This window comes from Cenococcum geophilum, assembly GCF_001692895.1.
Source record: "Cenococcum geophilum 1.58 unplaced genomic scaffold K441scaffold_14, whole genome shotgun sequence".
NCBI lineage: Eukaryota > Fungi > Ascomycota > Dothideomycetes > Gloniales > Gloniaceae > Cenococcum > Cenococcum geophilum.
The window spans coordinates 2,790,025-2,817,568 of record NW_027137572.1 but is presented as its reverse complement, the minus strand read 5'-3'; positions in this window follow the sequence as shown (position 1 = coordinate 2,817,568).

The following is a 27,544-nucleotide window of genomic DNA, read 5'->3' as shown; positions in this document are numbered from 1 at the left end:
TCTCTTAGCATTATAGTACCTTTTTATTCTTTTTTATGCTTTCTTTACTAATTCTATAAGGTCTATATAAAGATTTATTAACGTCTTTATTCTTTTTTTTAGCTATACTACTTGTTTTCCTTACTTGCCGTAGTAATAACAATATTCTTAGCTTATATCTATAATTTGCCTTAAATAGTAATATACCTATTTCTTCTTAAGGTATTATATTGTATATAAACTATATAATTAGTAATAATAATACCCAATTATTCTATGTATAATTAATATAGTATTTTAGATACTGCTCTAGTATCTAATTTAATCTTTCCGTTTAACCGTCTATCTGCGGATAATATGCGGTAAAAGTTACTGCTTAAACTCCTTACTCTACTAAAAATACTTCCCAAAATACTGCTATAAATCTTAGATCTCTATCTAATATAATCTTACTTAGTGCTCTATATCTTATAAACACTTCTTTAATATAAATTTTAGCGATATCTTCTACTAATATTTCTTCTATATATGCTATAAAGTATCCCCACTTTATAAGCTTGTCCACTATTACTAAAATCATATTATAATCTTATCCAGTAATAGGATCTCTTAACTTTAATAACTTAATAATAAAGTTTTATAATATAACCTCCTATAGTCTCTCTGGTGTTTTAATAGGTTATAGCCCTCTATATAGCTTATACCTTATTAATTTATTCCTTTAGTAATTTAGACACTCCTTTATAACCTTCCTAGCTATTTTCTAGATTCCGTTAACAATATACTCCTCTTAAAGTCTTAACACTAAGCCCGCGGCTCCATTATATCCTTAAGTTAATCCCTTATAGAATTCTTTTATAAATTACTCTGCTATACTTCTTAGGATATACTTTACTTCTTAATTCTTATATATATCTATCTATAGATCTTCTAGCTATACTTTTAGAATTCTTTACGCCTAAAAGCTTTTTAGTAACTTATAAACTCTATCTAATTTCTCTTAAGTTGCTGCAATTTTCGGATAATTATACCTAATTAATCCGTCTATGTCTTTTTATAGTTTAGCTTTACGGCTTAGAGTATCTACCCGCGTGTTGTCTATACCCTTAGTATACTAAATCTTGAAATAGTATTCTATAAGCATCTCTGCCCATTTAACCTATCTTTAGTTAAGTTCCTTCGTTATTAGGAATCTTATTAGGTTCTTATAATCCGTCTTAACTATAAATAGTTTCTTTATACCTTATAAAAATACTCTCTATTTCTTTAATACTGTAACTATACCTAATAACTCCTTATTATAGATATTATAGTTTAACTCTAGTAGTGTTATCTTTTAACTATAGTATACTACTAGGTGCTATTTATCTTAATATTTTTATATAAAGTATGCCCCTAGTATATAGTTTAATATATCTGTTTCTATAACCGTCTCTAGTCCTAGTTAATAGATTTTAAAAACTAGCTCCTAGGTAAACAACTCTTTAACTTTCTTAAAAAGTTCTTATTATTCCTCTCCCCATACCTATAGTTCTTCTTTCTTTATTAATTGTGTAAATAGTTTAATATCCTTTAACTATTACGCTATAAACCTTCTATAGTAATTATAAAACCCTAAAAACGATTTTAACTGCGTAATATTCTCTAGTTCTTGCCAATTTACTATAGCCTTAATCTTTTTTAGATCTATACTAAGTTAGCCTAGTTTAATAATAAATCTAACAAAATCGGTCTTCCTGGTAAAAAACTTATATTTCTTAATTACTACTAGTATCTATTCTTCTTATAGTCTCTTTAAAACCCATTTAACGTATTCCCCGTGTTTTTCCTTAGTTATTAAGTAGATAATAATATTATTAAGGTATACTATAATAAATTCATCTAAGTGTTTTCCTAATACGTTATTAATACGCTTTTAAAACGTTATTAGTGCGTTTATAAGCCTAAATTGCATAACTAATAGTTTATATAGTCCTTCCTTTAACCTAAAGGCTACTTTCTATTTATTGCCTTCCTTAATCCTAATCTAATAGTACGCCTATCTTAGATCTATCTTTATAAAGATTTACGCATTACCTATTCTGTCTTAGATTTCGCTAATTAAGGGTAAAAGATACCTATCCTTTTTAGTAATGCTGTTTAACTATCTATAGTTAATACACAGCCTTAGTTTGCTATTTTTCTTTAGTATAAATAGTACTGGATATCCCGCTAATAACTATAATAGTCTAATATATTTCTTTTATAGGTTTTTCTAAATAAACTTTTTTAATGCTCTACCTTCTTCTTCGGTAAGCTTATAGATTAAAAAGAACCTTAGACTTATTTCTAGTTCTAATTCTATCTTATAGTCCTATGCTATATACTCTAACAGCTTCTTACTTTCTAGTAACTATAGTTTCTTGCCGTACTTATAGTATTTCTTTAGTATATAACTTAAGCCTCGCTTAGTCTCCTTATATATTACTCCGACTTAGTACTATACCAACTTAGCTTGTTATTATATTTTACGGCGTTAAGTATTTTTAATATTAACCTAACCTATAATCCAATCGATCTTTAGATTGTATTTCTATAACTAAGGTATTTCTAATACTGCCTCATCCCGTCCTAATAGTAGGATATTAAAAGACATCTTAATTTGTCTTCCTTTAATAGTTAACTAAATAGGTCCTGTTTTAAGATTAATAATCCCTCCTCTATAGGCTATTAGATCTCCTAAAATTGTAACTAATAGGTAAAATTGTTCCTTCTATCTATAAGGTAGCCCTATTCTCTTAACTACTACTAGTAAAATATGGTTTCTTATTACTCCACTATCTATTAGCGCTTTAAACTATTAATCTTACTATTTAATTTATAAATTTAGGTGTTATCCTTAAATTCCTTTAAGGGTCTAAGGCTCTATTACTAGCTCCCTCTAGTTCTATAGGCCTCTACTTTTCCTAACTATTAGCTACTTAATCCTATTATACTTAGCTCGCTCTTTAGCTAATATCTAGTTCGCTTTTTATCTTTAATATACTATAAACACGTATTCTCTAGGTATTCCCACTACTATTATCCTTCTAGGCATTTTTCTATAAGGAATCTTCCTGATTAAAGTATTAAATTTCCTTCCTCTTAGACTTCTGCTAGATGCCATCTATATATATATTTAATATTCCTATACTATTACTTATCCGTTATCTAGTATATCCTTATAGGGTATTTCCGATTCTTTTTTTTTTGGATTCTTATGTATTTTATATATATTATCCACGTATACAATCCATGATAATATATAGTGTGCTAGGTGCTTTAGATTAACTCTTAGCTCGTCTTTATCCTTAAGTTTAAACCTCTATCGTGCTAATCTAAACGTTACGACTTTATTCGCAGGTACTAAGATATATCTTTTACTTCTCTAGTCCTCTAAACACTCCTCTAGATCCTTTAACATTATAATTAAGGCTCCTTTAATGTAATTTATAGCCTTTTCTATAATTAGGTGGTCTTAAATAACTTTTTTGTTTAACTATATATAGAAATCTTCCTATTTATTATTATATCGCTACCTATACCACTTTTAGTATAGCTGCTAGAGTATATACGGCTTATCCATAAGGAAGTATCTTCTTATTACTGCGTTATAATAACCTTTAGTATGTCGTTCCTCGAACCTAGTTAAAATCCCTAAATCCTCTTCGTTTTCTAGTTTAGTAAGCCACTTAGCTCTTAGTATGCCTACCCTAGGTCTATTAGTAATTCTTTATACTAGCGCTCTATCCTTTATATGTCCTAATATACTAGATTTCTTATCTAGTTTTTGTTCTTGCTATATAATAATTCTTTATCTAAACTCTTCTATAGTTTCTTTTAGTCTATATCTTACTAATAGATCCTTAAAGTCTTCTTACTTTTTAATCTTAGTATTAACTCTTTAATCTTTAATCCAAACACTATATTCTACTAGTAAGTCCTCTAGGTCTATATATCTATCTCCTAGTCTAGTTGCTATTTATATTATAGATTCTCTAATCTATAATAAAGCTCCTTACCTCTTACCTATGGGTGCCCTAATTTATACCCCAAATTCTTAGTCCCTTAAATTCTTTAATCCTAAGCTCGCTTCTAACTTAAGCTTAGCTCTAGCCTTAGTCCAACTAGGCTTACTTAGTGTTCTTATCTCGTCTTAAGAGTCTTAAATCTCACTTATCTCGTCTTAAGAATCTTATACCTATGGGAACCTCTATCCCAAGCTTATTCGTATATCTTTAAACTAAGCTACTACTCTACTCTATTAGTTTTCGTCCGTTATAGGTCCTTAAGCTTACCTTATCTCGTCTTAAGAATCTTATACCTATGGGAACCTCTATCCCAAGCTTATTCGTATATCTTTAAACTAAGCTACTACTCTACTCTATTAGTTTTCGTCCGTTATAGGTCCTTAAGCTTACCTTATCTCGTCTTAAGAATCTTAGTCGTCTCTTATCTTATCTTAAGAATCTTAAGCCTTTAGCCTTTTGCCTTTATTAAGTGCCGAAATAGTTCGCTATCCTACTTCTCTTACGTCTCGCGAAGCGATAGACATTATATCTAGTAGGGTCTCAATCCCTACTAATATTCCCTGTTCTGTAGTGGAATTATTCTCTATCTTTAGTATAATATCTCTAATGGCTGCGTGTTCCCAGTAAACCGCTCTTATTACCTTATTATTACGGAATATTTCGCCTTTATTAAATTTATTATCTTTAATATCCGATCTGCGAACTAGTTTATTAGTACCTTTATATCCTATAGGTGCTAGCTCCTATAGCTAGTAGCTTACGCCATACTTAGCGTCCTTATAAATTTAGCATGCGTTATTATAATAAAACGTAAAACTTTTAATTAAACACTCTTTTATTCCTTGTAGTATATTATTATCCCTCTATACGTATATATTGTCTACTATTAATCTAGTTCTCTTTATTGCATAGTATCTCTAACTATCTTTATAATCCCTTACAAAGTAACCTTATTTCCTATAATTTATATAAGCTCCCTCTCTAAACTATTACTTTTACTATAGAGTCTGCCTAAACATCTTCTGCTACTAAGATCCTTGGTTTAGCCTCTGCTTCTTAGACCTTTAATTACTTAATCCTTATCCCCTAGGTTTTCACGGTTTCTTACTTTATCTCTTATAGGCTTCTTTAGTACTACTTAGGTCTATTAACTCTACGCTATACTATAGTTTTTAACTTAGCTTTAGTCGTTATATACTCTACGCCTTATATAACTATAGAACTCTATCCTAACCTCTCTTGGCCTATTCCCTTTAGTAGATCTAATTATTAATCTTAATCGCCTAATCTATTAGTTCCCTTAGGGTATCCGCATCTTCTATTAGAATAATCACGTCCTAAACTTTAGCCTTAAGTCCCTGTTTATACTATGCTATAAGTGCCCTATTATTCTACTTAACTTATATTACTAACGTCTGGAACTATATTATATACTTAATTGCTAAGGTTTATTACGTAATATCTTAAAGTTTTCTTTCCGCTATAGTTACTGCCTTTAGGTCTCTAAACATTTATATAAGTCGCTCTATAAATCTATTCCAGCTTAAGAACATAAACCGTACTTCTTAGTTCGTTATTATTATTCCGTTTACCTAGATTTCTATAAGGTAAGGCTTAAACCATTTAAGTGCTCTTCCTATTAAGAACAATCCTGCGTATACTATTTAATCCATAGGTATTACCAGCTTAGCTCCCTCTTACGCTACTTTAAAGTGCATTTACATAAGGAATCCTTTAAGCTTTAATCTCTCTCCTAAGTACCTTTTAATTAATAGTAACTTAACCTTTGCTGCGCCTATCCCGTTAATCCTATTTTCTAACGTTACATTATTTTCTATTAGCTAGTCAACTATCTCTTATAGCTGTCCGACCGTTATAGGTTACTATAAGTCAGTGTCTACTATACTAGTGTCGTTACCTAACCTCGATATAGTTGCTACCATTAATAGCGTTATAGTGGCTGCTTTTGGTGGCATATTATCCAACTTATTATATTAATACTATAACTAGGTAGTGATTGTGTAACGGAACCTTATAGTAGGAACTACGGTAGGTCCTATTATTAGGCTAGGTGTATAGGAAATATAAGTACAAAAGTCGACACAATAATAACAACTAGTGGAGTAGTTGCCTAACAGATTAACTCTAATTATATTCTAAGAATTACTATAAGAAAGGAACTATCTAGGTAGGGACTAAGGGTCCTTAAATACACAACCGTACTCCTATAAAATCCTTCTTATACGTAATATACGTCTTATATATAAGGTACGTGAGTTCCTCTCGTTCCTCTCGTTTAATACGTAGCATATTATATAACCTTAGTTACTATTCCTCGTTACATAGTTCTATCGGCTCTATCCTAGACCGTGCTTATATTAACCAACTAGCTTCTTCCATCTCTTCTCCAAGTAGTTATAACATCGTACTTAAAGCGTCCGTAACACGATTTATGTAACGGAACCTTATAGCAAGAACTATGGTGGGCTCGTTATTGGGCTAGGTGTGTAGGAAATGCAAGTATAAAAGTCAACAACGTAATAACAACTGGTGGAGTAGTTGCCTAACAGATTAACTCTAATTATATTTTAAGAATTACTATAAGGAAGGAACTATCTAGGTAGGGATTAAGGGTCCTTAAATACACAACCATACTCCTAAGAAAGTTGTTGCTCTATCTGCTCTATCTACTCTATTCGCTCTATAATAGATCTTACAGATTATATAAATTATACAGATTACATTACGTGACTCTGCTTACTATTCCTTGTTATATAGTTTTATGGGTTCTATCCTAGACCGTACTTATATTAACTAACTAGCTTCTTCCAACTCCTCTCTAAGTAGTTATAATATTGTACTTAAAGCGTCCATAATACCATCTCCCTCCTCTTTATCTTCGTCCTTAAAGATATTTAGTATCTTTAGGTTGTTTACTAGAGGTATAATATCTATCTAATTAATTTAGTTAATATTATTACTTATAATACCTAAAGTACCTTCTTCTTCCTCTATAGCCCGTTAGTCTCGTACCGTTGCTATAATATTATCTCTTAGTGAGATAATACCATCTCCGTATTCTTATTATGTAAAAGAGGGGCTAGTTTATATTGCGTTGGCAAGTCCTTCGTCCTAGCAACCTTCCTCTTGTTTAGAGTATACTAAAGCAAATATTCGGTTATCCTATAACGTTCGCTCTATCTCTAATATTAAATATACACGACCTATTACTCTTAATAGTTGTCTAGTTCCCTAATTAATTTATTTTAGGGTCTTATATTTAATCTAAGGCAGAAAAACTTAAGGGTAATCTTACCGTAGCGCTAGCGGAAGCCTATTATCGATCCAAAGAATCTGCTTATACCCTTAAGGCTTAGTAGTCTACCTTTATAAAAGTTTAGCGTCTTTAACGCGTTCGTAAGAAGGTTTACTTTAAGGAGTAGAAACTTATAGAATAAGGTCTATAGGAACTAGGTAATAAAAAAACGGATTCTCTTCTAATAGAGAAGAAAACAGATTTAAGTAGTTCGGCAACTGCTCTTCTTAGGTCCCCCTTAGGTAACTTATTCTTTGGCAATCCTTTTTTATTAATACTACCTAACCTAATCTCTTTTAATACTCCTATACCTTTCCTATAGCGTTCTTTAAATTCTCTAATAGCTCCTAGGTAGTCTTAGTATAGCCTATCCACTTAACCTTATACCATATCTCGTCATTAATATTCTTATAATTAATAATCTTTAATACTTACCATTTGTCTTCTTCTTGTCCTCTATACGTGTTTGCTTTATAAACTAGTGGCTTAATATTCCTATATACTAGCTCTAGTATTGCGATATGCTATATAGGGTAGATCTTTATTTTAGCTAATAGGTTTAACTTAAACGTAACCGGTGAAATCCTTTATATAATTTTAAAAGGTCCTAGTCTAACGTAGTCCAATTTCTTACTTAGTTATTAACTCTTAAAATTTTTATATAGTAGCTATACTTTATTTCCCTCCTTAAGATCTAGTCCCTTAGATCTCTTAGCATTATAGTACTTTTTTATTCTCTCTTATACTTTCTTTNCTAATTCTATAAGGTCTATATAAAGATTTATTAACGTCTTTATTCTCTCTTTAGCTATACTACTCGTTTTCTTTACTTACTATAGTAATAACGATATTCTTAGCTCGTATCTATAATTTGCCTTAAATAGTAATATATCTATTTCTTCTTAAGGTGTTATATTATATGTAAACTATATAACTAATAATAGCGATACCTAATTATTTTATACATAATTAATATAATGCCTTAGGTACTGCTCTAGCGTCTAATTTAACCTTTCCGTTTAACCGTCTATCTGCGGATAATATATAGTAGAAGTTACTACTTAAACTCCTTGCTCCGCTAAGAACACTTCCTAGAATACTGCTACAAATCTTAAATCTCTATCCGATATAATCTTNCTTANTGCTCTATATCTTATAAACACTTCTTTAATATAGATTCTAGCGATATCTTCCGCTAAGATTTCTTCTATACATGCTATAAAGTATCCCTACTTTATAAGCTTATCTACTATTACTAAAATCGCGTTATAATCTTATCCGGTAATAGGGTCTTTTAATTTTAGCAACTTAATAATAAAGTCCTATAATATAACCTCCTATAGTCTCTCTAGTATCTTAATAGGTTATAGCCCTCTATATAGCTTATACCTCGTCGGTTTATTCCTTTAGTAATCTAAATATTCCTTTATAACCTTTCTAGCTATCCTTTAGATTCCGTTAATAATATACTCTTCTTAGAGTCTTAACACTAAGCCCATAGCTCTATTATATCCTTAAGTTAATCCCTTATAGAAGTCCTCTATAAACTACTCTACTATACTTCTTAGGATATACTTTACTTCTTAATTCTTATATATATCCATCTATAGATCTTTTAGCTATACTTTTAGAATTCTTTATACCCAAAAGCTTTCTAGTATCTCATAGACTTNCTCTAGTTTATTATCTTCTTAAGTTGCTACAATTTTCGGATAATTATACCTAATTAATCCGTTTATATCTTTTTGTAATAAAGCCCCTAATGGCTTTTCCTTATTTTATAGTTTAGCTTTATAGCTTAAAGCGTCTGCCCGCGTATTATCTATACCTTTAGTATACTAAATCTTAAAATAGTATTCTATAAGTATCTCTGCCCATCTAACCTATCTTTAGTTAAGTTCCTTTATTATTAGGAATCTTATTAGGTTTTTATAATCCGTCTTAACTATAAATAGTTTCTCTATACCTTATAAAAATGCTCTCTATTCCTTTAATACTGTAACTATACCTAACAACTCCTTATTATAGATGTTATAGTTTAACTCCGGTAGTATTATCTTCCAACTATAGTATACTACTAGGTGCTATCCATCTTAATACCTTTATATAAAGCACGCCCCTAGTATATAGTCTAATACATCTATTTCTACAACCGTCTCTAGTCCTAGTTAATAGATCTTAAGAACTAGCTCCTAGGTAAACAACTCTTTAACTTTCTTAAAGAGTTCTCTTTACTCCTCTCCCTATACCTATAGTTCTTCTTTCTTTATTAACCTTATAAATAGCTTAATGTCCTTTAACTATTGCGCTATAAACCTTCTACAGTAATTGCAAAACCCTAGGAATAATCTTAACTGTATAACGTTCTCTAGTTCCTACTAATTCACTATAGCCTTAATCTTCTTTAGATCTATACTAAGTTGGCCTAGTTTAATAATAAATTTAACGAAATCGGTCTTCCTAGTAAAGAACTCGCATTTCTTAATTGCTACTAGTATCTGTTCTTCTTATAGTCTTTTTAAGACCCATTTAACGTATTCTCCGTGTTCTTCCTTAGTTATTAAGTAAATAATAATATCGTTAAAATATACTATAACAAATTCATTTAAGTGTTCTCCTAATATATTATTAATACGCTTCTAAAACATTGCTAGTGCGTTTATAAGCCCGAATTATATAACTAATAGTTTATATAGTCCTTCCTTTAACCTAAAGGCTGCCTTTTATTTATCGCCTTCCTTAATCCTAATCTAATAGTACGCCTATCTTAGATCTATCTTCGTAAAGATTTACGCATTACCTATCCTATCTTAGATTTCGCTAATTAAGGGTAAAGAATACCTATCCTTCCTAGTAATGCTGTTTAACTGTCTATAGTTAATATACAGCCTTAGTTTACCATTCTTCTTTAGTATAAATAGTACTAGATAACCCGCTAATAACTGCGATAGTCTAATATATCCCTTTTATAGGTTTTCCTAGATAAACTCTTTTAACGCTCTACCTTCTTCTTTAGTAAGCTTATAGATTAGAAAGAACTTTAGACTTATTTCTAGTTCTAACTCTATCTTATAGTCCTATACTACATATTCTAACAGCTTTTTACTTTTTAGTAACCATAGTTTCTTGCCATACTTATAGTATCTCTTTAGTATATAACTTAGTCCTTTTTCTATTTCTTTATAGGTTGCTCCTACTTAGTACTATACCATCTTAGCTTATTATCGCATCTTATAGCGTTAAGTATTTCTAATATTAACCTAACTTATAATCTAATTAATCCTTAGATTATATTCCTATAACTAAGGCATATTTAACACTGCCTCGTCCCATCCTAATAGTAGGATATTAAAAGACATCTTAATTTATCTCCCTTTAATAGTTATCTAAATAGGTCCTATTTTAAGATTAATAATCCCTCCTCTATAGGTTATTAGATCTCCTAAAATCGTAACTAATAGGTAAGGTTACTCCTTTTATCTATAAGGTAGCCCCATTTTCTTAACTACTGCTAATAAGATATGGTTTTATATTGCTTTACTATCTATTAGCGCTTTAAACTGCTAATCTTGCCAATTAACTCGTAAATTTAGGTATTGTCCTTAAATTCCTTTAAGGGTCTAAGGCTCTACTACTAGCTCCCTTTAGTCCTATAGGCCTCTACTTTTCCTAACTATTAGCTGCTTAATCCTAGTATACTTAGCTCACTCTTTAGCCAATGCCTAGTTCGCTTTTTATCTTTAATATACTATAGACACGTGTTTTCTAGGTATTCCTACCACTATTATCCATCTAAGCATTCTTCCGTAAGAAATCTTCCTAGTTAAAGTACTAAACTTCCTTCCTTTTAGACCTCTGCTGGATGCCATCTATATATATATTTAGTATTCCTATACTATTACTCGTCCGTTATCCAGTATATCCTTATAGGGTATTTCCAATTCTTTTCTTTTAGATTCTTATATATTTCGCATATATCGTCTATATACGTAATCTATAATAACGTGTGGTATACTAGGTGCTTTAGATCAACTCTTAGCTTATCTTCGTCCCTAAGTTTAAACCTTTATTATACTAATCTAAACGTTATAACTTCATTCGCAGGTACTAAGATACGCCTCTTACTTCTCTAGTCCTCTAAACGTTCCTCTAGATCCTTTAACATTATAATTAAGGCTCCTTTAATATACGTTATGGCCTTTTCTATAATCGGGTGGTTTTAAATAACTTTTTCATCCAACTATATGTAGAAATCTTCCTACTCATCATTACGTCATTGCCTATACTACTTTTGGTACAGCTACTAGAGTATATACGGCCTGTCCGTAAAGAAGTATCTTTTTATTACTATATCGTAATAGCCCTTTATATGTCGTTCCTTAAACCTAGTTAAAATCCCTAGATCCTCTTCATCTTCTAATTTAGTAAGCCACTTAGCTCTTAGTGTACCTGCTCTTAGCCTATTAGTAATTCTTTATACTAGTACTCTGTCCTTTATACGTCCTAATATGCTAGATCTCTTATCTAGTTTCTATTCTTGCTATACGATAATTCTTTACCTAAACTCTTCCATAGTTTTTTTTGGTTTGCGCCTTGCGCTCTAATCCTTAAAGTCGTCTTACTTCTTAATCCTAGTATTAACTTTTTAATCTTTAGTCCGAACACTTCGTTTAACTAATAAATCCTTTAGGTCTATATATTCGTCTCCTAGTCTAATTGCTGTTTATGCCGTAGATTCTCTAATCTATAAAGAAGCTCCTTGCCTCTTATCTATAGGTGTCCTAATTTATACCCCGAATTCTTAACCCTTTAGATTCTTTAATCCCAAGCTCGCTTCTAACTTAAGCTTAGCTCTAGCCTTAATCTAACTAGGCTTACTTAGTATTCTTATCTCGTCTTAAGAGTCTTAAATCTCACTTATCTCGTCTTAAGAATCTTATACCTATAGGAACCTCTGTCCTAAGCTCATTTATATATCTTTAAACTAAGCTACTACTCTACTCCATCGGTTATCGTCTATTATAGGTCCTTAAGCTTACCTTATCTCATTTTAAGAATCTTAGTTATCTCTTATCTCGCTATAAGAATCTTAAGCCTTTAGCCTTTTGCCTTTATTAAGTACTAAAGTAGTTTACTATCCTACTTCTCTTACGTCTCGCGAAGCGATAGACATTATATCTAGTAGGGTTTTAATCCCTACTAATGTTTCCTATTCTGTAGTAGAATTATCCTCTACCTCTAGTATAATATCTCTAAGGTCTACTCACTCCTAGTAAGCGGCCCTTATTGCCTTATTATTATAAAATGTTTTACCTAGGTCGAATTTATTATCCTTAATATCCAATCTACGAACTAGTTCGTTGGTTCCTCTATATCCTATAGGTGCTAGCTTTTATAGCTAATAGCTTGCGCCGTACTTAGTATCCTTATAAATTTAGCATACGTTATTATAACAAAACGCAAAACTTCTAATTAAACACTCTTTTATTCCTTATAGTATATTATTATCCCTTTATACGTATATATCGTCTACTAGTCTTATACCCTTTACTATATGGTAACTCTACCCACTTCTATAGTCTCTAACATAATAACCCTATTTTCCGCAATTTATATAAGCTTCTTCTTTAAACCATTTTTCTTATTATAGAGTCCGCCTAAATATCTTCTACTATTAAGATTCCTAATTCGGCCTCTACTCCTTAGACCTTTAATTACTTAATCCTTATCCTCTGGGTTTCTATAGTTTGCTCTATCTCTTATAGGCTTCTTTAGTACCACTTAGGTCCATTAGCTCTACGCCATACCATAGTTTCTAACTTAACTTTTATTATTATATACTCTGCGCCTTATATAACTATAGAACTCTATCCTAGCCTCTCTTAGCCTGTTCCCTTTAGTAAATCTAATTATTAATCTTAATCGCCTAATTTATTAGTTCCCTTAGGGTGTCCACATCTTCCATTAGGATAATTACGTCCTAAACTTTAGCCTTAAGTCCCTATTTATACTATGCTATAAGCGCCCTATTATTCCACTCTACTTATATTACTAGTATCTAGAACTATATTATATACTTAATTACTAAAGTTTATTATACAAGGTTCTAGAGTTTTCTTTCTACTATAGTTATTCCTTCCAGGTCTCTAAATATCTGCGTAAGTTATTCCGCAAATCCTTCCTAACTTAAGAATATAAATTGCACGTTTTAATTAGTGGTCGTTATTCCGTTTGCCTATATCTCTATAAAGTAAGGTTTAAACCACTTAAGTACTTTTCCTAATAAGAATAGTCCTATATAGGCTATCCGATCCACAGGTATAAGTAACTTTACTCCCTCCTATAAGACCTTAAAGTACATCTATATAAGGAATCCTTTAAGCTTTAACTTCTCTCCTATAAATCTCTTAATTAATAATAGCTTAATCTTTACTACTCCTATCCCGTTAAGTCTTTCTTTTAACACTATATTATTAGCTATTAGCTAGTTAACTATTTCCTATAGCTGTCCAACCGTTATAGGTTGCTATAAGTTAGTATCCGCTATACTAGTATTACCTCCTGTCCTTAAAGTAGTTGCTGCCGTTAATGGCGTTATAGTAGCTGCTTTTAGTAGCATATTGTTTAACTTCTTATATTAATACTATAACTAGGTAGTGATTATATAACGGAACCTTATAGCAAGAACTACGGTAGACTTGTTATTAGGCTAGGTGTGTAGGAAATATAAGTATAAAAGTTAATAACGTAATAATAACTAGTGGAGTGGTTGCCCAATAGATTAACTCTAATTGTATTTTAAGAATTATTACAAGGAAGAAACTATCTAGGTAGGGACTAAGGGTCCTTAAATACACAACCGTACTCCTAAGAAAGTTGTTACTCTATCTGCTCTGTCTACTCTGTTCGCTTTATAACAGATCTTATAGATTATACAGATTATACAGATTATATCACGTGACTCTGCTTACCATTCCTTGTCATATGGTTCTACGGGTTCCATCCTAGACCGTGCTTATATTAACCAACTAGCTTCTTCCAACTCCTCTCTAAGTAGTCGTAACATTGTACTTAAAGCGTCCGTAACAATTTAGCGTAATTTATCCAAATTATATTAAAAGGATTTTAGCCTACGTAATTAAGTTATTAGTGTATATTAAGGCGTTAAAAAGTATATCCTTGCTCTCTTTAATCCTATAAATACTTATAAAGGAGTATATACTTAATTAAGATCTTCTATTAGTACTACTCTACGCTCTTAAGAAGTATAGCAATTTAATGCCTAACTTTAACCTACTTTAATTAACCCGGCTAACCAATATAATTATAACTGGACTAATTAAATATATAGTGGCCGTAGTAAGTAATACGGTAAAAAGTATAATTAACAACTATAAGGTAAAGGTGGAGGTCCTTATAGAGGTTCATTTTAAAGTAATCGCTAGAAGAAGTGCTACGTTTATAAGAAACTAAATTGCTAGTTAATTAGGCATTTTCTTAATAAACAAAAGGAGGTATATAATAAGTTTCGCCAAAGTATAAGAAATGTTAGAAATTATAAGGTTACTATAGCCTATTTTTAAAGCTTCTTAGTTTAATATAAAGGCGTAGAAAATCTTAAGGGTAAGGTTAATAAGGCCGAATAGCTCCTTATAAATATAGAAATTAAGGACTACTTACCTAACCAATACTTTACTAAGTATGGTAAGGTAAATAGTATATAAACCGTTGCTATTCTTAATAACTAATCTACGCTCTACTCTATTATAAAGTTAGATATCTTTAATAAGCTAAGGGAGAGTTCTATATTCTCTTTTAATAATAAATACTCGGCAAACGTCTTTTATAGTATTATACCAGATACTAAAGCCGCAGGAGTATTTATAGTAGGAGAACCTTAAGTTTAAGCCCTTTAGCAGCTTAATAGCTCTGTTTAGATTAACTATTTAACAGTAGGCCAATATATAATTCGTTTTAGCAAGGGTACTACAATCTCTCTTAGCACAATTAGGGTTTAAACCCCTTTAGGGTATATTATATTTTACGTTATTTTTACAAACACACTATTTCTATTTTATATTAGAGATATAGACAAATTAGGTATTAAGCTTAATAACCTTAAAAATATACTTATTTAAAGAGATAATTAGGTGCCTATTATACGCAAATAAGGTTACCCCTAGTTACTCCTTTACTAACTAGAAAAGAGTATTGCTTAAAGCTACTTAACTAAGTTAAAGTTACGCCAACTATACTATTATTTCGGCCACCTATCCGTTTATTAATTACTTAGGGTTCTTTAGTAAGTAGGCTATAAAGTTAAGGTTAAGGCAATTAAGCATCTTATAAAGTACTACTATTACTACTAAATGGCCGTTGAAATCGGACTCTGCACCTATACGTGGTGACGGCTACAAACCTAGTCTTCGAAGTTCAGATCCAGAGCCAACGTAGAGACGTCACACAGCGTACGGACAGGACCTGGTGGTGGTTGTAGGCGTTAAGGGCGGTAGTGAAATTTTTTTCAGATGGTGAGATCTTAAAAACTACTACTGTTAGCCCTCTATAATACGACGACTACTACACTATTCTCCTATCTAGGGCACCTATACGATCCAATATAGATATATAGTATTTAATAACATCCCCCTAACTTATAATTAAAAGCATTAATAACCTTATATTAATAAACAAATAAACAAACGCGAATAAATAGCGAACGAGTAAATATACGGCCCCTCCTAACCCCTAGGGCGATCGCCCGCGGAGTATACGGTTACTTACCGTCTACTACTAAATACCTAACAGCCTAGATTGCGACCCACGGTTTCCCTTATCTCCTTTTAATAAAGTAGTAACCCTTAGAAAGGGCCTAGCTGGGGCCTAGGTATAAAAGATACCTAAAGCACAATAATATATCCTGCGGTTAGTATTACGGTAGTTAGAATAGATAAATCCCCCTTACGCCTTTAATAGCTCTAGGGGGGGGGAGGCAAGGCGTATATAGTAATAGTTAACAAGAGATAGTATATAGGGGGTGGTTAAGATATAGGAGATAACGATAATAATAAAACATAGTAATTAATTAGCAAGGCCTAGCTAGGATATAGTAAACCTTAGCCTTAAATAAGCTAAGGAAGGAAGCAGTGGTTCCTAAGGAGTTTGAACATTTAAGGAGAATAGGACGTAGCCGTAGACCCGCAAGGCCGCTGCTACGGACGGACATGGCAAGTTGGGGTTTTTTATTCTACTGAGGTGGCTTATAGGGTTTTTCCTCCCCTAACATATTAGGGGTTTTCTTCCTGTAAATTTATAAGTTTCCCCTATGTACGGGGTAGTCTGCGTAGGCCGTATAGGATCCGTATCAGACGTTAAGCAATAAATGAATTAATATTACTACTAAATAAACTAGAAGTCCCCTAGCTAATTTAAGTTTACCCTTAAAGATAACTATAACTTTAACTTCTATATTATCGTTAACGTTATATATCTTAGCGGCAAGTTAGTACTCCAAGTTATTAACTTCTTAACCTCCTTCTAAGCCGTACGATTCTTAAAGGATATATTAGCTAAAAACGTATAGGATACCCTTTAATTATACTAGATTAATATTTACCTAGGACCCCCTAACTAAATTATTTATAACGCAGGAAAGAACTTCTTATTAGTAGAGTTTTAATAATAGATAAAGGTAATGGCAATTAAGGTTAAGGAAGTCCCTATTAAGGCATATAATAGTATTAGAAAAGTAGAGCAATATTACGCGCCATCACGCCATATATATAAGATTATCTCTTTAGAACTAAAGGATGTTAGCAAAAAACTTACCTTATAAATAGCTATTAAAGCCGTTAATAATTCCGCTGGCCTAGATAGACTCGTACCTATATTACTAGTTTTTAGCGCCTACCCTTAAATAACTAATAATTCTCTACCATCTCCCTCTATTATATAATAAGCTAAGGCTATTTATAAGGTAATAAAGGAGGTATAATATCTCTACGCTATACGCTAGGTTAATAATGTACTAGGAATAAGAAATGGCCTAAATACCTTAACTACGCTTAATCTACTACTCTAGTCTAAGGTACGCATATAGCATAAAAAGGGAAGATAGTTAGGCCTATATTAACTTATTATAATTAATAGTTAAACTTATACTATTTAGATGCCTTACAGACCTACTTAATTCTATTTAACTGTTATTAAGCCTTACTATAAAGATAATAGTTTTAAGCCTTTACAGGATACCCTAAAAGATACCCTAAAAAAGAACCACAATTAATATACTCTAGAAGGCGACTATAATTCTAATATAATTATAGTAGATATGCCGCAACTATAACGCGGTAGAGGTCGCCTAAAGGAATTATAAAATTACTAACACCTTATTAATTTTAAAGAGCAATTTATTGCCGCCATTAAGAATAGAGTTAAGTTATTAATAGCTTTTATAATAGCCAAAGAGAGGGCTAACTTTAAGCTTACGAAACAGCTTTAAAAGGAAGGTTATATTATAACTTTAGGAGCCCCTTTCTAAGCATCTAATAAGCAGAAGATTAATAGTCTTATTATAAGAGGAGTCTTTAAATTTAAGAAGTATAACCCTACTAAATTTAATAGAGTCCGCATCTTTAAGTTAAGAATGGTTAATAAGATTAAGGGCAAAGCTACTAATACCCCATTTAAAAAATTAAGGCTTGTTATTTAAGGCTATAATAAAAATAGTAAGGAGGTAATTTTTATACAATCTCCTATAATTTAATGAGCTAGTTAGCGAGTTATTATTGCGCTAGCTCCCTCCTTAATAAAAAATAAAATAGCGGTTTATTTATAAGATATTACTTAGGCCTATACCTAATTAAAGACGCACCTTTAGCGCTTAATATTAGCATACCTTCTAGAGTAAATTCGCCACTAATATCCTAAAGATACGATTATAGTCGTGCTTAAGCCACTATATAAAATCGCAGAGGTAGGAACTTATTAGTAGGCTACCTATAATAAGCACTATAAAGAGAAGCTTTTAATAACTACTTCTATATTTGATCCATACTTCCTTATTATAACTATAGGAACTCTATTTAGAATTATCGGCATATAAACTAATAATATAATTATTTTAGAAGACGACCGATTCTTAGCTCTTAAAGAAGATAAGCTAGTAAAGGTAAATCTTATAGTAAAGCTAAAGGAAAAGCTTAATTTAATAATACTATTACTCTTTAATAAATGCATCCTCTCCCTAAATGGGGATTCTATTACTTTACGCTAAAAGGGTTAAGGTAAGAAGATTAACGTTATTAACATTAATTCTTTAAAGCAAGGATACGTAAAGCAGCGCGCTTGCGGAGCTTATATTACTTCTATCTATTAACCAAAGGCTTTATTTAATCTCTCCGTTACTACCTAACACTAAGAACTAACTAAGGATAATACCCTTACCCTAAATAAGCGTCTTTTTTAGTAAATAAATTATTTTAATTAGGGACTACTTTACGTGCCTATTAATCTTCCTACCGCTAAGCTTTTTGTATTTATTAATAGATCGTTTATAAATAATAAAGATTTTAGTTCTTAGCTAGGATATAAGATTATTATTATAAATAAATCTACCGGAGAAAATAACTTTATAATCTACAGTAATCTTATCTATTAGAGCTTAACTAAGAGTAAATACGTCACTTAAAGCATTCTAGCGTTAGAAATATATAAAATAGTTAGCGGAGTTAATATAGTAATTGCAATTGGAACTATCCTAAAAATAATTATAGATTAACTTAAACTTCCTGTTATTTTTACAATCGTATATACCAACTTATATTCCCTCTATAAGTATTTAGTTAAGCTTAGTACTATAAAGGAGAAGCGCCTTATAATTAATATTATAGCACTTTAGCAATCCTATAAACGATAAAAACTCTTTAGAATTTAATAGATTAATAGCTAAGATAACTTAGTAAATATAATAATAAAGGCAAACCTAAATAAGGCTCTAGAGACGTTTATTAATATAAATACTCTATATATATAAGTTAAAGGTTGGGTTAAAAGGGAGTAAGAGTATAATATTCTATAGACCCTAATTATAAGCTAGCTAATTAGGATTTTCTATACCCGGTATAGAAAATCACTATTAGCTTGCTTACACTTAGCGCCTCGGCGGCCCTAATATAATATCTACCCTAACTTTAAAACAACTAATTAGGATTTTCCATCCCCGGGATAGAAAATCGCCATTAGCTCACTTACCACTAGCGCCTTAGCGGCCCTTATAACTTACAAGATATCTACTAACTATCCTAACAGTAAGTAAGAAGGATTAATATCTATTATACTTAATTGCGTTATTTGTATATAGATGGCAACTATAAAGGAAGAGTTACCAGTGTCGGGAATGAGGTAAGCGGTTGTTACGTGACGCCGCGGCACTAGCGTAACGAGGAGTGTTACGGACGCTTTAAGTACAATACTATAACTACTTGGAGAAGAGACGGAAGAAGCTAGTTGGTTAATATAAGCACGGTCTAGGATAGAGCTGATAGAACTATATAACGAGGAATAGTAACTAAGGTTATATAATATGCTATGTATTAAATAAGAGGCACGGGAGGGACTTATGTACCTTATATATAAAACGTATATTATATACAAGAAGGATTTTATAGAAGTATAGTTATGTATTTAAGGACCCTTAGTTCCTACCTAGATAGTTCCTTCCTTATAGTAATTCTTAGAATATAATTAGAGTTAATTTATTAGGCAACTACTCTACTAGTTATTATTACGTTATTAACTACTATCTTTATATTTCTTATATACCTAGCCTATTAACGAGCCTACTATAGTTTCTGCTACAAGGTTCCATTATATAATTACTACCTAGTTACGGTATTAAACACAGAAAGTTAAATAATATGCCACCAAAAATAGCCACTATAACGCCATTGACGGCGGCAACTACGTTAAGATTAGGGGGTAACACTAGTATAGCGGACACTGACTCGCAGTAACCTATAACGGTAGGATAATTATAAGAAATAGTTAACTAGTTAATAGAGAATAATACAGCACTTAAAAATAGGATTAACGGGATAGGCGTAGTAAAGGTTAGGTTACTATTAATTAAAAGATTCTTAGGAGAGAGATTAAAGCTTAAAGGATTCCTTATATAAATGCACTTTAAGGTTACGTAAGAGGGAGTAAAGCTAGCAATACCTATGGATTAAATAGCGTATGTAGGGCTATTCTTAATAGGAAAAGCACTTAAATAGTTTAAGCCTTACCTTATAGAGATATAAGTAAATAGAATAATAACTACAAACTAAGAGGTATAGTTTATGTTTTTAAGCTAAAACGGATTTATAGAACGACTTATATAAATGTTCGGAAACCTAGAGGCAATAACTATAGCGGAAAGAAAACTCCAAGACATTATATAGCGAACCTTAGTAATTAAGTATATAACGTAGTTTTAAATATTAGTAATATAAGTTAAGTAGAATAATAAGGCGCTTATAGTATAGTATAAGTAGGGACTTAAGGTAAAAATCTAGGACGTAATTATTCTAATAAAAGATGCGGATACCCTAAGGGAACTAATAGATTAAGCGATAAAGATTAATAATAGGATTTACTAAAGGGAATAGACCAAGAGAGGTTAGGATAGAGTTCTACAGTTATATAAGACGCAGAGTACGCAACAACTAAAGCTAAGTTAAAAACTATAGTATGGCGTAGAGCTAATAAACCTAAGCAGTACTAAAGAAGCCTATAAAAGATAGAGTAAGAAACTATAAAAACCTAGAGGTTAAGGATCTAGTAATTATAGGACTAAGGAGTAGAGGCTAAACTAGGGATCTTAGTAGTAGAAGACGTTTAGGCAGACTCTATAGCAAAGTTAATAGTTTAGAGACGGAGCTTATATAAATTATAGAAAATAAGGTTACTTTATAAGGGATTGCAAAGATAGTTAGAGTTACTATATAATAAAGGGAACTAAACTAGTAGTAAAAGATATATATATATAAAGAAACGATAGTATATTATAAGGAATAAAGGAATATTTAATTAGAAGTTTTGCGTTTTGTTATAATAACGTATACCAAATTTATAAAGACGCTAAGTACGGCGTAAGCTATTAGCTATAGGAGCCAAAATCTATAAAGTATAGAGGGACCAATAAACTAGTTTATAGATCGGACATTAAAGATAATAAATTTAATATAGGCGAAATATTCCATAACAATAAGGCAACAGAGGCGGCTTATTAGGAGTATATAGATCTTAAAGATATTATACTAAAAGTAGAGGATAATTCCACTACAAAATAGGGAACATTAGTAGGGATTAAAACCCTACTAGATATAATGTCTATCGCTTTGCGAGACGTAAGAGAAGTAGGACAGTAAACTACTTCGGCACTTAATAAAGGTAAAAGGCCAAAGGCTTAAGATTCTTATAACGAGATAAGAGACGACTAAGACTCTTAAGACGAGATAAGGCACACCTAAGGACCTACAATAGATAAAAACCGATGGAGTAGGGTAGTAGCTTAGTTTAAAGATATATAAATAAGCTTAGGATAAGAATTCCTAACGGCATAAGATTCTTAAGACGAGATAAGTAAGATTTAAGACTCTTAAGATAAAATAAGAACACTATAGACGCCTAGTTAGACTAAGGCGGAAGCTAAACTTAAGTTAGAAGCAAGCTTAGGATTAAAGAATCTAAAAGACTAAGAATTTGGAGCGCGAATTAGGACACCTATAAATAAGGGGTAAGAGGCTTCTTTATAGATTAGAGAATCTGCGATATAAACAGCAACTAGACTAGGAGACAGATACATAAACCTAGAGGACTTACTAGGAAAATATAGTATTTAGCCTAAAGATTAAAAAGTTAATATTAAGATTAAGAAGCAAGGAGACTTTAAAGATTTACTCGTAAGATATGATATAAAGGAAACTATAGAGGAATTTAGGGCAAGAATTACCTTATAGCAAGAACAGAAACTAGATAAGAGATTTAGTATATTAGGACGTATAAGGGACAGAGTGCTAGTATAAAGGATTACTAATAGGCCTAGAGCAGGCATATTAAGAGCTAAGTGGCTTATTAAACTGGAATAAGAAGAGGATTTAGGGATTTCTACTAGGTTTAAGGAATGATATACTAAAGGCTGTTATAATATAGTAATAATAATGATAATAAATTCAATTTACCGCCCGTCCCGGTCCCCCTAGTGGGTCCACACAGGCTAATACCTTCTATAGGAAAAACTCTAACTTAGAGAAAACCCCACCTCGGGCCACGCTAGAGAGATAGCAGCGTTCCGACATCAGAGCGCTGGCGACTCGCCTTCTACCTACCTTTAAGTCTGCATATTAAGCCAACTAGCCGCGCTTCGCGGACAATCTTACTCTACCCCCTTCTTTCCTTATCCTTTTATCCTTATTCTTTTACCAGTCCTCTAGGCTTTAAAAGGGCTAGTATTTACTTATATCCTCTATATCTATTACCTTTACTACCTAAAACTAGGGTAAAACACCTAACTATACTAGCCATTTTGCTGCTGCTTAGGCGCTTTCTTTATTATTTAAAACATCCTAAAGGCGTTTAGAGGCGCATTTTGCTATAAAGTCCGCCCTTTAGTAGTGTGGACACTAGAGTAGTATATAGTAGACTATCTACCTTATTTAGCTATATTCGCACCGCGGGAGAACCGCTGGTATACTAACGGATATAAGCCATATATTAAGCCCTATTACCTCTATATAAAGAAGAAATAATACTATAGCCTCTGCTTTTGTTAGGCCTTTATATAATAGGATTATAGGTTTCCCCTATGGGGTCTTCCACGTGGTTTCTATATGGTCTTTAGCCTTTGCCTACTACCGTCGTTGCCATTCTAAATCTGCCCATTTCGCGATAAAGGTGGTTGCCTGCCTTTAGTGCTAGTGACCTCCTATATAGTGGCGGCGCTCCACCTACGCTCTGCCGGCATTTCGCTGGCCACGCTTATAGGGGTTTATTATAGCTTCCTACTCTATATAGTCCTTCTAGTACGCGAGGAAGCCTTATATTTCATTTTTATAGTTCTTTACGCGTTCCTTAAGCGCTTCTAATAGTACTAGTAGCCGTTTTATTTTTTACTAGCGCTTTACTAATATATTCCAGATACCGTTAAGTACCTTTACTAATTCCTTTTCTACCCTATTAAAGGCCGTCTTAGTAGCTCTTTAAAGGGCTATCGTTTTAATATAGAGTTAGATTAGGGGAATAGCCGCTTCCTTCTCTATTGCAGCTATTAGTATTCGCTAGTATACCCCTATAACCCTACGGAGACACTAGTTCTGGACTTTTTATAGTGGTTTAAGTAAGCTTTTCGCTAGCGTTCCGCCGTCGTCCCGTACTCCCCACACTTGGGCGCTATATAGTATCGCTAGTCGGACGGTGGCTATATATAGGAGGCGTAAGCGGCGCATTAATAGGCCCTATGTAGACGCGGTAATCCTTAATATCGCTTTAAAGGCTACTAAGCCCTTACTCGCGGCCTTTTTGACCTATTTTTTTTATTAGAGCTTAGGGTCTACCTAGATCCCTAAGACTCGTATACTAGTTTTCTAGGGGGCTGTCTTGTAGCCGGCGATACGCACGGTAGACGCAAGGTCTACGGTAGCGTGGCGCCGTCGCCTTATAAAGTGTATAAGCTAGTACTTCTTAGGGGCGAACGCCGCCCTATATTAATTTGCTTATATAATGTAGTAGTTATAGGCGGCCTCTAATTGTTAACAGTTCTCTGCTGTGGAGTCCCCCTAGGTAATAAGGTTTATATCGTCTATGAAGCTAAACCCTAGCGTACTACTGTTAGGGCGCTAGAATTCCTCTAACAGCTCTAATATAAAAAAGAGGAATAAGATTAGTAATAAGGGTAACCCCTAGGGGATGTTTATCTGTGTTTAGATCTAGTTACTCTTATATTTTATAAACTTAATATAGGTTTTATATACTATTAGGAAGCTTTATATAAAGTTTATAAGCTACTTTAAAAAGCCTTTTTTTTTTAGAATATAGAGGAGCCTTTTATAGGAGATGTTGTTAAATGCCCCTACTAAGTCTAGGCTTAGCATTAACACTATACACCTGCGGCGCGTTCGCTACGCCGTCTATACGTAAGAGCTAAGTAGTCCTACTGCTAATAGTATAGATTATTTACGCCTTACTCCCATCTAGTTCTAAGGGAGTAGCCTATACTCCTCCGCAGCCTTAGATATAATATTAGCTACGTGCTTTTCTAGGACTTTTACTAGAGTATTTTTAAGGGTAATTGGTCTATAGCTACCTGGGAGAGAGTAGTCTTTCTTTCCTTCTTTACGTAATACTATAGTTATGGATTCTTTAAGGCTTTCTAGTATTATTCCGCTGGTAAAGTAATGACTAGCTGCTTCTGCTAGATCTTTTATAATAACTAGGGCAACCACTTTAAGGACCTTGTTTAGTATGCTATCTAGCCCTAGGGCTTTTCTATTTAAAAGACTCTTAATAAGCTTACCGATTTCTTCTGTTAAGATAGTGGGGCTAATATTAAGTACATTTTGTTCCCTTATTGTCTCTATATTACTAAGGTCTACTATTCTAGTTTTAGGAAAGAACTTAGCTGCAAGGATATTAGCCTTTGTAATATTATTGTCTGTTAAGAGATCCTTAATAAACCTCCTAAGGTCTAGTAAATAGGGGTCCGCCTTTACTACGCTTACTTTTCTACTCCATTTTAATAGAGTCCAAAGTCCCTTATTATATAGTTTTAACTAGTCTTTAGTAAGTTTATAAATAAAGCGTCTCTAATTATTATAACTAACTCTCCTAGTCTCTTTTTACAGTTAGTTGTTTAATGCTAAATATCTTTAGTAGTCCTCGGGGTTATTATAAGCTTAGAGCTGTCGTTGCGCCTATTAGGCGCCGGCGTAGAGCTATATAGCCTATGGCGACTATTCTTAACAGGCCTGTTGGCTAGGCTGTGCTTATAAATAGTATTCTTTAAGTGCTTACTTAATCCCTTCCTAAAGGGCTTAAAAGGGGTCTTTAGATATGGTCCAGTTAAGCTCCTAGATGCTTTAGAGAAAGCCCTATAAGTTTAGCTTCTTAAGGGCGAGGCGCTAGCGTTCCGCTGGCGGACAGCTAGCGTTATTAATTTAGATGCGGATTGGTATATAGTCTCTTATAAGGGCCTATTCCTTAACTATATTATAAAAGTTAACTTTTCTGTATAGATCTGGTAATATAAACGTAAGGTTTATTACACTCTCCTATTGCCCTCTTTTCTATATAGGCTCTTCTTTTAGTATGGCGAGTACTAGGCCTCTAGTATTAGTTTTGGCTAAAAGGCGTTCCGCCTACTCTTCGCTAGCTATATACTTTCCGCCCTATATTAGGTAATAGGCGTTAAAGTTACTTAAGAGTATAATTTCTCCCTTGGCTTCCTTAATAGCCATTTTAACCTTAGGCTATGCCCTAATCTAAGGGCCATCTTCGCGCAGGTTATAAATATTAATAATTATAGCCTTTAGCCCCTTTAGGCGTACCTAGAGGGCTATAGTAAAGGGGCCGTACTATCTACGCTTCTAATACGCAGCGTTAATATTCCGGCTGATTATAAAGTAGACCTTTATTATAGGGAGAGCGTTGTATATAAGTGTAAATCCCCTAGGGCAGTATGTCGATTTAGTATATCTATTATATACCGGCTCCTAAATTACAAGGACCTAGTAGTCCGCTAGCGTAACGCTGTTAAAAAAGGGGCAATATGCCCCTTAGTTTATATTTCTGTAGTTATACTAGATAATTATATACTTACTTATTTAAAGTAGGTATAGGCTTATCCATGTCTGTGTCCTATTCCTCTTTGTTTTCACTATTAACTGTTATTGCTCTATTGGCGCGAAGCTAGAGCCTTAATTATAATCTATTTCTGCTTACTATTTTAATAAAAAATAGTTTGCCTGGTCCCCGTTTAAGTAGTTATTCTTAGGTCCCTAGGTAAAATATTTCCCGTCCTCTTTTTTTATTAGTGCTAATTATAAGGTTTCCTAGTATTAAGGGTTGGTATATTATTTCTGCGGCTTCTTATATACGGAGCAACTGCGTTAAAAGGGCTATCCTCTTTATTTAGATACCTTTAAGGTAGCTTTAAAAGGTCCTACACTCTTTTCTTTACTATACTTTATAGGCTTTACCGTAGTTAGTATAGGATACCCTTTTCTTAGGGCAATCTGTGGTGTTATATGGTCCCGCATATTACCTATATTTTATTTACTTTCCGTATACGCTTTATATATACCCCTATTAATTATAGCGGTAGCATTACTTTATAATTATGCTATTCTTAAATAGCCTAGTCTTAAAAAGCTAGGATTTAATAACTATCCTACTTTTTATAATCTTTTACTAAATTGCTTGGGTTAAGACGCTAATTATAATTATTCCCCTAGTCTTCTTAGGTTCTCTCTAGGCGCTACTAGAGTTTGCCTAGCGTTTTACCTGCGCTTTAGGGTCGTATAGCTATTAGATCTGGCTAATAGCTATCCTAGGTATAAGGCGCTTCGTAGTTTTATAAATAGATTAAGTTAATTTTAAATTGTCTGCGTTTCTTTTACTATTAATTAAAGTCTTAAGCGGGACTCCCGGTACTTCTAGGAGATAATTTTTCCTTAGTATCCTAAGTTCTAGCGTGTTTAGCCCGTTTAGGATTTAGTCCTTTATTATTTAGAAGGGGATATAGATATCTACGTCCCTACTATTAAGGGTGCGTACGGCGTATACGCTTAGTATTATTCTTTAAATGGTCTTAAGAAGCTCCCCTAGTTTATAGCCCTAGGGCTCCTTAAGCCGGACGCGTATACTCGCTCTTTATAGTGCCGCGACTGCGTTTACCGTACGGGCCGCCTGCGCAGCGACGGCTGCCTAGGTTTGGACCTATACTAGGGGAACTTTTAGGCCTAGGGGTCCTCCTTTACGCGTTTTTTTTGGATTTTTTTAATACTAGCTTTAATTCGGTTAAGCTAGGCCTTAGTCTCTTATTTTTAGGTTGTTTGGGGGACTGGACGCGTTAAGAGGGCTTTAATATACTATATTGCCTCTTAGACCGAGGTAAGTATCTAGTGCCGTAGAGTTTTTTCCTCCTCTTTTATAAAATCGTTTT